Genomic DNA, 16,756 nt, shown 5'->3' with positions numbered 1-16,756 from the left:
CCCCCCAAAAAAAACAAAAAAAAAAGGGCCGTTTCCTAAAAGGGTAGGAAAAAAAAAAAAAAAAAAAAAAAAACAAGCATTCAGTTATCTATTGTGTTCCTTAGATGAATGTGGAGTCCTCGTGTCATTGTCCTTTAATTCTAAAGAAAGCTTTTGGAAACCTTCCAAAGAGAAAAAAAAATTGTAGAACACCAGACAAAGCTGGACCTGCACCTCAATCTATGAGATGTAGCAGTGACAAAATGGAATCAGTCTGCGACCTTTAAAGCACAAGACTAATCTAACAAAACAAATTTCCTCACTGTATTGAAGTCAGCGTGCAGCACTGCCTGAAATTAATCCAGCCTACGTTGGAGAAGTTTTAAAAAAAGACATGGGAAGCTGGCCAAGTACCAGAATCCAATCAAATAAATGCATAAAGAGTGAAGGAAATTTGTCCACCATGATCTCAAAGTCCAAGAGGAGATGATGAACATAATGCAGAAGCCCCTCGTTACACAGGAACAAGACGAAATGACACCCCCAGCCCAAAAGAAAAAAAAAAAACTAGAACATGAAGCTTATGTCTGAAGGTTTACTGGAAGGTCTTCTGTGAGTCATCAAGAAAGTAGGCAGATTACATCACTGACCAGGGTCGCATAAAGCTCTCAGTGTTGAAGAAAACCCCAACATATTTTACATGCTAATAAACTAATCCAGGTGGTGAAAAAAAAACCTTCAGAGTTTTAGGGAAACTTCACAAATTGTTCAAAATCAAGAGTGTGGTGGTAGTGAAGTTGGTAGCGTTACTGTTATGCATAAAGAAGATTACAGTCTGGGGGTTTCTCTGTATGGAGGTTGTCTGTTTTTTCAGGACTCTTTCCAGATACTCTCACCTCCTCTCACAGCTAAAGAAAACACCAAGTACAGCTAATTGGTCAGCTATGAAACGCCAACTGATGCAACACTTGTGGAGGCAATGCAGCGTTGTAGAATAATTGGCAAAGCAAAAGGGAAAAAAAAAACAGTCAAATCTGGAAAACTGCAGGTTTTCCAAATTTGCGGTCAAAAAATGAGGTCCTGGAGAATCAGGGTGGTCTAGTTAATACTGCTAACTACAGCTAATGGTTAGCCAACTCCACTGGTTTTCCAAATGATTGTAGCTACAAAAAGGATACCAGAGTTTTGTTCCAAAGCATATTTATTTTCAATGAGCTAAGGGTGCTTTGTGACGTGGAGCATCCTATTTTTAGACAGCAGTGTTTGTAAACCGATCAGTCTTTCATTTTGTCTTACTGGTGAATTTTACGACTGGTTTGGAGAGTCAGAGAGCGAGTATTGCTCTTTCAGAGAACTGACCCGAGATGGAAACTGTTTTTGTCCCTTCCCAAAAGAACATTCTTTGGCAGCCCCCTCACCTCATCTGATTCCACTCCAACCACAAGAGACACACACACACACATACCCAGAATACTTACAATACACCATGATGATTGTCTGAGTAATGAGGAATTAGTTAAGACCACGCCTTTTGATAAAACTAATCAAAGCATGGGCGAACTTAAAATTACAAAGAATCTTTTTCTGTCTTTTTTAGTGGTTTTAGGTTTCCACAAGCTTTCTGTCTGGTAACTACCACATTCAAGCTGATATGTTTAACTCAATTTTATCCCAGCAGAACATTTCTGAACACAGTACTGAACACAGAGCAGAATAGACCCACAAATGTTTGCTAAGTAAAACCATGTTCCACACTTCTATCCACAGGACTCATTTTTCACAAGGCCAAATGCCAGGGATTATTCATTATTCAGCAACCGATGCGCTCCCGGCTTAAATGCTTTTATATCACTTGAGCTGCAAACCTCAAAATAAAAGATTTAAGCAGATTGTTTTTTTATTCATTTTGCTTGCTGTGATGTGCAACGGCCAGGATGAAGGGAGCTGCGGTGTCCAATCATATAGCTGATTAACGTCGGGGATATTCAACCAAACACTGCAGTCGTATAGTGTGCAGCTTGCCGACTTGCATCTTGGAGATTATTTTTAAGCAGCTTTTCTTGTAGGCCATAGGAAAAAAAAATAGTGAGGAAGATTCATAAGAGGCAGCCAAAACAGCTGAGGTTTTAAGGTGGAGGGAGAGCCGCAGTGACGTCAGGGCAACAATGGGAAAAACTCTAGTGGGCAATTCGTTTTACTGATGAGGGAGTGACTCCTTTTATGGCTTCTATTCATCTCAAATCTGAAGACAGCTTTATTGACAAACCCATGTTTCTTTTTAGTTCTCAATTTGTTTTCACTTCAGCAGTTTAAGTCAGTTTTTTAATTTGTTCAAGATGAAACAACAACAAAAAAAAACTTTCCCAAAATACCATCCATCTTGATGCATAAAATCATAATCTGATCTTGCTTCGAGTCTCCCCAACATAAGCCCCGTTGCAGCTGGTCGTAATCTGAGTTTAATGGGACTGCTGTGAGTTTGAGGATATATTATCGCATTTCAAAGCTAAACAAAACCGTAAATAATAATACACTCAAGTCACAATTTATCTTTGCATTGTACATCAGAGTAACAGTGGTGTCAGGACATTACTTGAATGATGCCAGAATTTTAGCTTTTAATACAGTTCAGGTCCCAAGCAGCATTTCATCCAGCTTGACCTGAACACTTTGTAGGTTTCTACATTGTTAGGTCTAAAAGGCCATGAAAGCAGGTATAATATTGATTGTGTTGCACACTGGAGACCTAATTTGGTCACTTTTATTCTTTCAAACAAAAAGAACCAACATGTAAATGAACACAACTATCTTGATCCGCAATCAAAAACAGAGATGAAAAGAAAAAAGCTCTTCAAATGTTAAATTACTCTTTAATTTGTATATAAACCATAAGCTCAATCTGTGTGGTCATTTGACTGCTAAAGAACAGACTTACTGCAACACAAGTGCCACACTATCAGATAGTTTTAGCTTTGTTGTAACTATCATTTTAATTGGGCTCTGTGTGTTTGGAAGTCTGAAAATTAAACTGCAATATTTATGAATGAGGATGTCATGATAAAAATAAATTTACGGCTTTCCACTTTAAATATTTACAGCCACTGCTTAACAGAATAAACAGTGTAGAAAGAAAGAAAAGAAGTTGGCAAGTTAATTAAGCCTTAGATTGGCATTTTTACATAAATGTGTTACTTTTATTTTTTTTACTTAGCTGTTGGATTCACATTTTATGCAACTTTGCACACACAGAGAGCAAGATGTTGCTCATGATACATATTTTACAGCAATTCAAGCAGTCAGTTCTTTTTTCATAGCTGCAGTATCAAAGGAAGTGTCTGTGCTTAAATCTTCCTGTTTACCAACGCTGAGCAATAAAATTTGTTGCCTTACATAAACAAAAACTAGCCCGTTTATCGTGGCTGGTGACATGAAATAGACTTTGCATAACACAGCCCATACACAAGGTAAATTAAGTTACTGTGCAAGAGAAAAAGACAAGACAATGTGATGACATTAAAATGGCTTGGTTTAAGAAGGAAGAAAGGCCATTTGCAATCAATATAGTCATCTTGATTTAAAAATAAAGACTGAGTTTATTTCCTTAATAGTATCCAGTTCACAACTAGAGAGCCCTGAGTGTGTCATGACAGCTAAGGAGTAAACATTTTGAAGGCTTGCAAAAGTTAGCATCTCTCTAGAATCCAGCTTGTTTCCTAATTTAGAGCGTCCTATTTGTCCATTGACTTTTCGTCCAAAGTCAGACAAATGTCATTGATCTGCACCTGGCTTTCAAGACTGCCTAAATGTGCTACATCCGCATATCCACACGAGTTTCCATGTGAGCAGACATATTGAAACAAATGAAATAAAATCAGCAGGCAGGCACATTGTGTCGCAAGCACATCGCCAGATCAGAGTCCACCTCTCTGTGGCCAGTGATTGGCCTACTTAAAGGCAGGGCACCTCACTGGCACATTTGAATACAGTGAAACAGGGAGCAAGGAATGAACAGACTGAATGGGGGAGGGAGGAGGGGGAATAGTGAAGGGGCGGTGCACTAGTTTGTCCCGTCTCTCTCTCTCTCTCTGCTGGATCTGGATGGAAAAGCTTACACAGGCAGAGGAGGAAACATGTCATGAGAGGTGATGACACAGCCACGGAGACGTACTCACATCCTCACTACCTCCTGGGATTGCTCCTCGCTGCTGTTTTAGCCGCCACCGTCAACCTTCCTGCATCCCACAGAGGAGAGAGAGAGGAAAGAGAGAGAGGAGAGAGCGTGAGATAGAGCAAAAACGAGCTGCCGGTCTCCCTCTACAGCTCTCTATCTTCCCGTCTTTTTCACTTTGTTTTTGGATGATGGGATTTTAATCATGTGGAAGGTAAGAGCAGAAGAGGTGGCGTGGGTTTTGTCGCAATGGGCAGTTTGTGATCTTTTGCTGAAGTTTGGGAGTCCCTGGGGGGGTTCCCGCACGCTATAACCCTCCTGACTGTATTCTCAGGAGAAGTGGCAGGTTTACAAGAATGATAATAACAGAGTGCTGGCTTTAGAACTCAACCATTCAGCTCCATAGACCAGGATAAACTTCTGCAGAAACAGTTGCTGAACATATGTACAACACAAAGTCTGCTTTTTCATCACAGGAGGTGCGAGTCATTTATCTCGACTCTATACGGCTCCGCAGTCTGTCGGCGTCTTGACAACTTAATTCAACCCCGATTATCCAATTTCTTGTGATACTTTTGATTTTGGGGTGGAGTTTGATTCTGGGTTTTGTGACCCACTTTCATCTGTGTGGTCTCTCAAAACTCAGAGCACACATCTGCAGAAGGAAGGGTTACGTATGCTGTTTGTGCTCAAACTCTGGTTTTGCTAATTATAATTTTTTTTAACCTGGAAAGTCTTTGAATTTTTTTTAACCTAATTTAAATGCAACTTTAGATGGAGTGCATGTGTTCATACGAAAATGTAATTATGCATGTGTGTGATTATTTATGCTACATTTATGTAGCGTACAACCCACTTGATTGTGCACCATATTAGCCTCAGAGAAACTCGGACTCTCTGTGCCGAGGCGTGTTTGGTTCGCCTCACTGCACGCGTGTCTTCTGCGTTGAGTGTGTCACAGCTGGGCAACACAAGCTCAGTGTTACCACTCATCAGTTTCACCTGCAACGGATCAGAGAGACTGAGAAAACCGTTGCTTTTGAGGACGCACCGGTCTCAATGAACAAAGACTAAATCCAAGAGAAAAAAACAAAAAAGCTTTGTGGGATGTTTGGTTTGAAGCTGTCAGAACGTCGACCAATATAGCAACGACAGCAGTGTTCCTGTTTCTTTTCCTGTTTCCACCGACATGTCTCAGTGAGACATTGTCAGCTTGTGTGGCCTTCAGAAAGGAGCCGAGCGGCACTCAGATCCGTCTCTTCCCCCTCCCCTGCCCCACCTGGATATGGACCGTGGGAACTTTGCAGACAATTATCAAACGCATCCTTTTAAACTTGCTTCTATTGCTTACGGGACTCTTCATGCAGTTTATGTAAACTTGTCTAAAGGCGAAGTTACTCTATCTTATTTAGAATCAGGGCTTTAACTTTGATCGTTGTTGCTTTGATAATGAGGAAAAAACAGCCTTTTGCTGATAGCATTTCTACCAAAAATATCTCTTTATCTCACCAACGTGTGGCTAACGTGATAAACAGGGAGGTATAACTAATGGAAGGCTTATCACTCTAGATGTTTAATTTGATCTTCAAAGTCGAACGCCTAGTTCACGCTGGAGGGAGGCAGAACCGTTAATTGCTATCTAAACATCCTTGAAATGGGGTGAACACGCTCAAATACAATTTTTTTTTAGTCTCATTCCTCTCCAATTCGCCTCGTTTTATCCACTCCAGTGGGTTTTTTTAATCACCGACCAAGTAAATTGAGTAATGTTGTCATGGTAACTTCCAGAAATGTGACAATGGGTGCAACTGGTTTATTCAGTAGTGCTGTGGTGGGGATAAGTAGGTCCTTCAGCTTTTTATTCTAAAGTTGGAAGAACTCTCCACAGTACGTTGCAGAGTCGTGTATGCAATACTGCATAATATCTGTGACAACAAGTGGCTGCCTTACCAGATTGGCCTTTTGTTTTTCCATTTTGAATAAAGGCCAAGAGAAATGCACTTCCGTTTATCACAACACAGTCATACACAATTAAAACAATTTATAATTTACTTCTCAAGTAGAAGTAAAAAACAGAAAAGCACTTAAACTATTTTAAAGGAATTTTCTAAGAGTGTCAATAGATGTAAGAAATTCTTGAATATTTAGTTTATTTATTCTCACACAATTCAGTTTATTTTCAGATATTTTTTTTTCTTCTTTTTATGCCATTGCAAGAAAAGGTGGTCCGTAAAGCTATTTAGACATCTTTGTAGGGTGGGAGGGTGATTTATATTACGGATAATATGCTATTGAATTGGAGATCAAGAAATTCAATAGTGAGAATAATAATAAAAAAAAATGTCTGAACTTTTAAAACTTAAAAAAACATCTAAAGACAAACTAGATCTGGTCGAGAAACTGTATACATCAGCAACTTCCGTCACAGTGGTGCAGATGTGTGGTATAAGCATCGTCTAAGTGCTGAGGAATTTTTCTTACATGCCCAAATAAAGCTGTGGCAGCTTTATGGGGCTTATGTGGCGATTAAATGATGTATTCTGCAGTGTTAAATTGAAGGAAAGGCTAGCCTGAGTGCTATTTACTTGATGTTGTGTATTCTCCTCGAAATGCAACAAAGTTATGATGGTGTTACCAGCAGCCAATGTTTCAAAGATCAATGAGAATAATCACTATAACATTATGGAAACCTTTTAAATTGAAGACCAAGAGTCTCTGTTAAATTCTAAGGCCTAATTGGGTCCTTAGAATTTAAAGTGCTCAACATTTCACTATGTACAAAAGGTAGTAAACAATTCAGTGAGAGAAAGACAAGATGCTGTTCCCTGAGCAATAAGTTTATAGACATTTGCAGAAGCAAACAAAATAGACTTCAAAGTATGAACATGAACAAAGTTACAAACAAATTGTTTCAATTAACATAAACAGCTGCTTTTAAGAAGCATCTCTTTCTTCTTGCAACTGCTAGTAAAGAACTGGTTAGTTCAGGCCTTTTCTGCTATGAATCACTAAACGCTCTAAGAAGAGACACTCCAGCAACTGCAAGCCTGCAAAAAACCTGATGTGCGACAAAAAAAAAAAAACAACAAAAAAAAAAACAAAACCTTGACCAAAAGAAGCACACTTGGCCTGCTCTAACGCAACCCAACTCAAACTTTCCTTAATTTGTTCAAGACATGCCTTTATTCTCCTGTATTCAACTCGCACTGTATGTTTTTGACAAGTGGGAATGATGCTGCAGTGAGTAAAATCAATAGCTGAGAGAGGGAGTGTGAAAATGTATAAATTCACCCTGGCTCTACTCAGAGGAGTGATACTGAGTAGCATGGCATTGACAAACTCAGATTTTGAAAATTGCAACCTTAGTTTTAAGCTCAATTCCCAAAATTTGTGTTTAAAACTTGTATGATATAAAATACAAAGTAGTTAATCCTTGTTGTATTGACAGAGGTCACTCACCTGGAATATACTTTTATGTCAAAGTCCATGGAGCGATACCTGGTAGCTAAGCTAAGGGACACTAAGGAAAACAAGCGAAGAATGCCGTCTCTTTTTCTTCCCTGTCCTGGTTGAACATATATATTAACACAGAGTTGGTGTTAATTACAAGGTTTTGGCAACAACATTTCCAAAAACAGGACAACAATTTGGAAGTATGAGTGATTCATGCTGTTTGAAAAGTCTGAAATATAGATGAGAAGATAAACTCTGCACGTACAGTGAGATGATCTAAATTGATGTTTAACACATCAAGTTTGTCATTGTTGTGTGAGTTTGTGGGTGAGATTTTACATTATGGTTGGGTGGTTTTGTTCTTCCAAACTAGAAAAGAAAAAAAATATGTTTTTTTTCCTACACAGACTTGTTGTAGTTTGTTGCTATAGATTGCTATGCAGGTGTAGCATTAGGGAATTTCTTTTCTGTATAGACTGTTCCTCAAGCTAGCAGATAAAAACAGGATATACTAATTCACCACTTTGTTCATGTGGCAGCATTTATAGTACCGAACAAATAAAAAACTTTTATTTTTTAAGAACAATTTGTTATTTGTGACATTTTTACTCTACTTCTCAGAGTTCTTTTCATAAGCTGAATTGTCTTTACACTCTAGTAGAGAACATTAGCCTCAACAGCTTTGGACAAACAAGCTAAACTTGCAAGATTAAAATAACTCTGTTTCAACTAACTATTTTCAGAGTGCATTTCGGGACCCAAACAGTGTTCTGTGCAGAGATGACCGAAATAGGTCCAAAATTATTAAAACCAGTCAGATGCCCAACTTTAGAGTCATTTGCACCTTAAGTTGCAACAAAATAAGAGCTGTAGTCTCAAAGACTTTTATGTTTGGGGTTTTAATCTTGCTTCACTTCATACTTTATCTGGTTGCATTTGACACTTTTCCATTTTTTTCCTCATAAGGAACTTTTTCTTTAACAGTCCAGTTCTTCAAAGTTGGTAGAATACACTCTGTTCTTGGCCTTCTTCTAAAATTCTACTCTAGCGGAGATCAGAAACAGAACCCCACCAAGATTTATCACATCCTGGAAGAACCAAACTTCACTTGATGTAATGCCACACGAATTTCACTTAGTAGTAGAGATAACCGCTTCACTCTCATTCACCCTGAGTAGTTTACATCAAATGTATGTTGCGTGGCATGAGCCACATGCACTGGCCTCATTCCCCTCCAGCACTCTGCTCATGCATACTCATGCCATGCAGCTCTTTCAAAACATTTTATTAGCCAATCAAAGCAGCCAAGATAACTTTCTGGGAATGAGTGCTACATTATCACTTTCATCAAAGCATTACCGAGTAATTGTGGTGATGGAAGGAAACTTCAGCCAACTCTTAAGTGTGCGGTGAGGTTTTTGTTCTGTTTGTTTCTCCCCTATTTCCTAATCGCAGTTTATCTCACGTTAAATACAAGCAGGAGAGAGATTGTGACGCAGGTAGAAAGTTAGGCACAGGAAACTTCTAAATACATATTTTCAGAACACCATCATTTCCACAATACAGCTCAGCTGAAAATGGATGAACCCCTCCTGCAAATTTTGGTTTATTGGCTAAATTAAAAACTGTTCAAGGTGTATATAATGAACAAGATACACCAGAATAGTTCAAATTCAATTCAAATTTCTAGTTTAAGGAGTATAATTTCTCTATAAATTGGTCAACCCTCTAGATTGGCCTTAACAGTATACATTTGCAAATCAGTTGTGGTCTCAGGCACAAGTGATCCAAGAAATCATTGGTTGTATTGTGTACTTGAGATAGACCACCATAAATACCTGGACTGTCATTTTATTGGATGTTTGATATCTGTCCAAGTCAAGAGACAAAATCCAAGGCCCTGAATTGGAAGCATAGTTCACAATTGACAGTGAAAGAAAATGTGGGTGCACCACCTGGTGGGACGTAGAGGAAACTATCATCTGCTGTCAGACTGCGGAGGAGACAGGTGGCTACCTCAATTGACTGAAAATAAGATCCAGAAAGACGTTTTGGCAGCATATACATAAGGTAAAAACTGAATGCTAAAGGGCTCAATGCTTAAACTCAGGAAATGCACTACTACAGACCCAAAAGCACAGGAACTGTCAGCTCCAATTTGCTCACCGCAAAATAAAAACAACTAAAAAAGGTTTTGGGGTTCTAGTCTGTGGAGCGATTAATCACAACTGAAAGAAAATAGAATGGAAACTTGGTAAACTGGCATCTCTGAGGGAAAAGAAAGGGACTCAGTGATGCTCTGGGACAGCTTTAGAGTCTTCTGGCACTGAAAACCTGCAGGATGCAGAGGACAAAATTGATTCAATCAAGTACTTGGCAATCTTAGGTGGGAGTCTCACACCCTCTGTGAGGAAGCGGACTTTTAGAGTGGATGTTATTCCACCATAGTTTTGTTAGAGAAGTAATCCTAATATTCTTTCCAAAAGCATGTGGCTTAATATTTAGGAAGTTTCCGAAACCAACATGTTTACTTTAGTGCCTCATGAGTCTTTTTGTTAATGCCAGTGAGCATCAAACATACCGTCAACATCAGACTTGTTTCATGTCTCCTATAATCTCCTGCCCCACAAACATTGCATTGAATTTTTTTAGCTGTACCACTGAGGCCAATCTGGGTCACACAAGCCAGATCCCAGACAGACCTTGCCACGCACAAACAATCACAAACGTCTCCCTCCATTATCGTCACTAATAGCCTCTGCATCCCAGACTATGACCAACCAATCCTGTTAAAGTGTGACTGCCCACTTCTGACCATGAAAGGCCTGGATTGGTCACAGCCGGTGTGGCAGGAAGCGGATTAGGGATAAAAACGTGGCAGGGTTTCTGAGAACCGAAAACACAAGTGTTTGTGTAGCGTTTGGCTATTTTTAGTGTCGGTAACGTTATAAGGCCTGGAAATGAAGAATCATAGAGCACAGGGAAAGCAAAGGGAGGCCAAGATGGAGAGGGAAAAAGGTGGAAGAGATGAGACACATCCAATTCTCTGCCGAGTTTGACATCTAAAGCTAAAAGCTTTTGATCCCTCATCTAAAACTCCAGCTTGGACCTCGTTAGCTTTCGTTCTGGGCATGTTCCTTGCCAAAATACATTTCCTCATCCTGTGTCCTAATTGGACTTATATTACAATATGTGCAAGCAAGACTGCAGACTGTATGGAAACAAGTTCCTCTAGCCTATACCGCAAGAAATTCCACCAACTTTCTATAAGAAATGCTTTGGGGGGGAATGTAGCATCAGGCTTTCCACGTGATTAGAAGTGCATAGAGTTTTAGAATAAATCCTTTCCTGTAGAAATCAATTAGTATGGCACATTTTTTGCAGCTTGGGTCCGGACTGCGCGACCTCTTGTAAAGCCAACTGGTTCTCAACCATGAAGCGGGGTCAAGGGTTAATCTGGCATTAGCCACCCACTGCTGCTATGGAGGCAGATTATGTTATTCCCCCCAACCCCTCCGATTTCCTCCGCAAATCCAGTAAACAGTTGTGGGATCTATTGAATTCTTCGAGAGATTGATGCAAACAAGGTGTCGAAAGGGTGAAAGGTTGGAAGAGACGGAAGAGTAGATTTGACTCAACGATGCACATCAAGAGCTGAATTATTTGGTATTTAAGAACAGAAACGTGAATTATTTAGTGACAGTTCTTTTAGTGCATCTTCATTCGGGAAGTAGGTTACATTTAGGGGCAAGTGGTGCACTTAATTCCACATCCAACACTAAAATCTTTACTTTTTCTTTGCAAGGAAGTGCTAATGCATTTGCTTACAGTTAAATCTCTCCCATCAGTTTTCACTGGGCAAGGTTTGTTTTGGACCTGAGGGATGACATTATGAACGTTGACAGCCAGATATGTTTACCCTCTGAATTAGATGCCTTTGCCCTTTTCTATCATTCTGCCATGTGCTCTGCTATATTTTTCCGCCTCCTCCGAGCTGAGCGAGATGGAGAGAGAATTGGAACGCCGAGATCATGAAGTGACACACACAGTGTACGCTGATTATGTGAGCCAGGTCAATGGGAATGACCTACTTCTTGTATCTACATCGTGGACTGCCACAGTTGCTCGCATCAAATCACAAAATGGATCCCTGCACACATGTTTTTTTTTATTCAAACCAAGGTTATGTGACTTTAACGTATTTACTGTAATTACTGCCAAGATTTGGCTTTTCCACTCAGTTTACCTCGACGATTATCAAAAATATCATAAAAGGCTAAAAGTCCCACTTTCCCGCTAGTTAATAGCGATTAAACATGCAAGTCACATTAAAAGCAAGCATTTATGATGTGCACTGTAAAACCAAGCCAAGCATTCCCTATTAACAAACACGAACGCAGTCCCGCCTCTGTTTTTGCCCACATTGTGCTTTTGTCAAATCAGTTTTTAGAAAATAAAAGGGTACCCATTAAAATTTTATTCCAGCCTAAACTGCGAGTGGAAGGGAAAGCCGCTACCTTCCTGGATCCACATTTAATGAAAGATTTAAGAAGTGGGGCCCAGACTTTGTGGGAGGGAGACGACCCAGATATAAACTGGAAGCGAGATCAAAAGTTGAAAGACGTTTTAATTTCTGAAAAGCTCCGTGGTTCTGTTGTTCCAGTGAACATTTGTTTGTCAGGTAACTTGTGGATTACAAGCAAAACAACAAATGGAAGGTGACGTAGTACTTTACACCAAAGTTTGTGTTGGAATTCATGGATAAGAGGTTTTATAGCAGATTTCTTTCAAAGTAACTATGGCAAACGGCAACAGTTTTGGCATTTCTATATAGACAAAGGTTGAAATTGAGATACATTTTAGCAGTTTTTTCTGCCATCTCTAAGAGGCTAATGGACTTTAAACTTTAGTGAAAAAAAATCAAGAGTATTAATTACATTTTTTTTTCTTGAGGTTGAAATTCAAGTGATCAATTAAGTGATAAAACTGGATTTCAATAAAATTTTCTAATTGCCCTGTACTTATTTGAATTAACATATGGGACTATATGTAGTCCTGAACTGGACCTAATTGTAAAGTCCCAACAGATATAATTTGCAGCAAATGTGCTCTGTTTGAATAAACTAATTTTTTTAAACTTATGTAAAAAAAAAAAAAAAAAAAAAAAAATTAAAAAAAGCTATTTCACCAATTTTTGCATGGATTTCTATAATCAAAATTCCCACTTGTAAAGTTGATGGTCCCCAACCAAGTCCAAGTTTAAATTCAATATGGCTACTTTGTATGCAACATATCTCACACTGTGGAATTTTTTTAACCATTTATTTGAACTTTTATTGTTTCTATAAATGTAAGGTATTACACATAATACTTCACATTTATGGTCAAAATTTGTGAAAATTGTCCTTTTTTGCTTGAATGATTGAAAATGCTGGAAAATGCCTTGCTTTGGTTTGTATTATTATAGTAAGCAAGGAATTCTAACACCAAATCTTAGCTAGCAGTAGCTTTATGGCACAGAAATAAAATGATTCCTACCGTAACATTTTAAAATTGAAATGTTGTAGCTACTTTTATATCTTCAACAAAACATGCTGCATTAAAACAGCAATTTAGTTTTATTTGACAACACAACAGGCTCAAAATCTAACATTAAGAAAGTTTTACTCCATTTGAGGTGGCTTTGTTTGGTTTTTACCAGCAAGTTGCTTGCTTTGCTTGTGGATTTAAACCCATGGAGTGGACCATTTGTACTTGGAAGTTGGATTTTTCCAGTTCCAGTTCATAAAAATGTAGTTAAGTGCTCCCTGAAGTAGGAATTGCAATCCTGGGCCACTATAAATTGAAATCCAGAATTTTTTGAAGTGGTAGAAATAAAATGCTTATTCATCCTGCTCATAGTTTGTTTTATTAAACCAGTCTCACAGGGCACATTCAAACATATTTGTGATTTTTTTTTTATTGTTTTGGGGTTTTTTCCACTGTTGCAACTAGAGCACAGAAAGTGGGGCGTGAGGTTATTCCCAGATTTAGTTCGCAACAAAACTTTTAAGCTGTGTTCCAAACGCAAGCATGGAGACATTGACATCAAAAACAAGCAAGAGACATTGGGGTATGCTTGTGAAAACATGTTGTGGTAAGCAGGCTGTTTTTCATTAAACTCTTGCCTAAACTGGTGTAGTCAGGTTGAAGCAAATACATTCTCAGGAAAGTAAGTATGGCAGGGGGTGGGAGTGTGGGGGGGTAAGAATAATATACACATTATTTACATTATGCCTGTCAAAGGATGCATGTTGGGTAAAATCATGTTAACGTAAAAATAGGTATGCAAACAACATGCTATAAATATTAGCTTGTGATCAGTTCCAAAGATATTTTCTGCTCATAGGCAGAAGCTGCAGCTCAGAGGAGGTGGGACAACACTAAAGCATTCCTCTAATCAGTTTTGTATTGCCCCCCACTGAAGACTATTGGTACTGACACTGCTGAGGTGCCAGCATGGCAGACTAGTCGTTTACATACTGTGACAGCTCTGGCAGTCCCGAGGCACAAAGTGACGATGGAAAAAGTAAAGAACTTAGATTTTTTGTAAAATCATATACATTTTTCCCCCAGCATCCCCACGTTTTTTTTTTTTTCCTCCTTCCCCCCCGTCTCTCTTCTTTTGCTTTGTTCTCAGTCACCTCCCTGCACGGTTCAACAGTGTCACCTACGGTATGGTTAGAGGCATTTCACCCTCTCTCGGCTGCCTGTTTCAATTTGTGTGAGTCTGTGAATGCATAAGAACAAAGAAAAATTGGTTTAAAGTGTCTTCATCTGAATTCAGTCGATCTTTTCTCTTTGGTCAATAAATGCCTTCAGGATCCCTCAGTGTCGAGCACAAACTAATCACAGCTCTATCAATTTTTACCATTCCTGGCTTTGTTTGAAAGATTTTTTAAGCCTTACTGCTGCTTTCTTTCCTTCAATAATGCTGTTGGCGGTTGATATTACTTGACTGACTGCTGAGTGAACAAAGTGACTGCATAAAAATGTCTCGGGACATTTTCAGCCAATATGTCCTTCATTACTGAAGCCCTAATTACTTTGGATTTTGTCCATTTCTGCACAACACTCTGTGCTTCAGTTGTGCACATATAGCTACTTTAAAATTAAATGCATGAAATCAACTTGATGGTTACTCATTGCTGTGTGGTGGAAACGTACTTGTTGCAAATATCTTAATGTGATCAAACTGGAAAGGAGTGCTTTACTTCACTGGGAGAATTTTTGATTCATCCCTCTTATATTGGAGGGTTTTCAGCATGAATAACCCGATTCAAGTCAGGTAAAATTAATTAAAGTCAGCTGTTCCCCAGACACAGAAGTGGACTTCTAGATGTGCTTTGGATCATTTTTCTTCTGCTTTGCCTAAGTGGGGTTGAGTGTAAGATCACAAACCTTGGTTGGACATTCTTCTTCAGAGACATGACCAGAATTTATGTCTCTGTTGGTCCCGAAGCAGCAAACCAACTTAGACCATCGGGCTACTACAAATATATTTGCCTGCATTTTCAATTTCTGAAATGTTGTGCTGGTTTTACGTCAGAGGCCTGCAGTGCTTTAGATGTGTTTAGTAATAAGTGAATTTACTAGGCTGACCATATTTTCTCCATTTGTGAATTGTGGTGACCAAAGACTTGGATGTGGCTCTCTGTCTAGACAGTCAGTAAATATTTTTCTGTTCTTTAAAAGAGCTTTAGCCTCATATTTAAAGATATTAGGTTACCTTATGTTGTCAGGCAAGTTTCATTGAGTCTACAGGTCACACAATATACAAGCCTATGTTAGGAGGTTAGAGTTTCATTTTTGTACAAAGGGTCCTGTTGATTTTAACTGTTTTCCCCCCTAATAAACTATAAAAGCAGTTAAAAACAGATTCATTTGCTTAGTTTATCTTTTCCAAAAATTAAGTACAAGAGAATAAAAAAGATACGGAAGGGTGGAAACATTCTTTTATGGCACTAAATATTAAATATTTTTTTGCAGAAATATCTTTCAGTTCCTTTTTTTATCTACACAAAACCGTTATCCGCCTTTACATGGCCTCAAAAATGCTACCACTGCAAAACTCTCAAGTGGGGTACAGTTTATCTGCAGCACTTTTCCCCTTCTTTAAGATCAGAGGAAACCATGCATGAGAATGAGAAAGATACTCAGAGCTCTTTGCATCCTATTGTCTGACGCACCATTGCTTTAATCTCAGCCAACAGTGACATCTGCTGAAAATCCTGCTTGGTGAGATAAGACTGGACACATTTCCTGCATCAGAAATGCATGCGTTATATCACAGAAGCGCACTTATTCTGTTACCGCTTTTGTGCTTTATGGAAGTTTGACTTCTGAATAGAAGCAACGTTCATGAAATTGATGTTATCCGAAGTTTCGGAAATTGCCAGAGGACAGTTTAATTCAGCAAATGTCCAAGCATTGTTGTTGCTCTGTGCACAACACTGGCACTCTCCAGGTTTGATGGTATCAGTGTTTACTGTTGCTTCTCAATGCAATTTGACCCAGGTCTATCTAGACATCCATTTGTGTCGAAATCCACTTTTAGAAACAAACAGCATTGTTGATTTAAAACCAGTGCTGCATAAGTTCTCCAGAACGCCAATTCAATTTTACACACACGAAAAACGAGAAATGGTTGTAACACTTCAATTTTTCCATAAGAAACGACTTGCACATCATGTTACTCTTACTTTGTATTGGTACAATTTCTGAGAATTTCAGTATGCCTACATCCTTGAATAGAAAGATCCACTGCCTTAGCTTGAGGAGATAATACAGAATTATATATATATAAAAAAAACAACTAAATCAGGAATCATCTATCCGAGCAAAAACTGTACAGCATACAAAACAGGCCAAATCTCTCCCACAAGCTAAAAACAAAAGCCTCCCACCCCAAAAAAGACTTGACAAATAAAGATGCAAAAATCCATAATTTAAAAAAAGCATGTAAAATTATATGTATAGAAATCTGACCATGCTATGAGGCCACAGCTGCTGCACCAACATACTCTGTACATCTGTCACCACCTTTATCAGCTGTGCAATACAACACTGCATGGGCGTAGGTTTGGGTAGGGACGGTAGGGACATGTCCCGACCAAT

At 38.8% G+C, this 16,756-nt stretch overlaps 1 protein-coding gene and 1 long non-coding RNA gene across 2 annotated transcripts in view; one reads left to right on the top strand and one right to left on the bottom strand.

Annotated features, from left to right (window-relative positions):
• Positions 1-16,756, bottom strand: part of LOC106946170 (uncharacterized) — a 176,446-nt gene that overhangs the window by 59,120 nt on the left and 100,570 nt on the right. The gene's annotated exons all lie outside the window — the stretch shown is intronic.
• LOC106946168 (E3 ubiquitin-protein ligase Midline-1) overlaps positions 3,824-16,756 on the top strand; it is a 36,630-nt gene continuing 23,697 nt past the window's right edge. Inside the window, exon 1 of the mRNA XM_015030335.1 lies at positions 3,824-4,361. The gene's annotated coding sequence lies outside the window, so the exon portion shown is untranslated. The remainder of the gene's footprint in view (positions 4,362-16,756) is intronic.

The sequence above is a fragment of the Poecilia latipinna genome, unplaced genomic scaffold (assembly GCF_001443285.1).
Source record: "Poecilia latipinna isolate Pla-1442-1.1 unplaced genomic scaffold, P_latipinna-1.0 Scaffold179, whole genome shotgun sequence".
Taxonomy (NCBI): Eukaryota; Metazoa; Chordata; class Actinopteri; order Cyprinodontiformes; family Poeciliidae; genus Poecilia; species Poecilia latipinna.
Note: the sequence above shows the minus strand (reverse complement) of the source record. Positions and strands in the feature narration are given on the sequence as shown.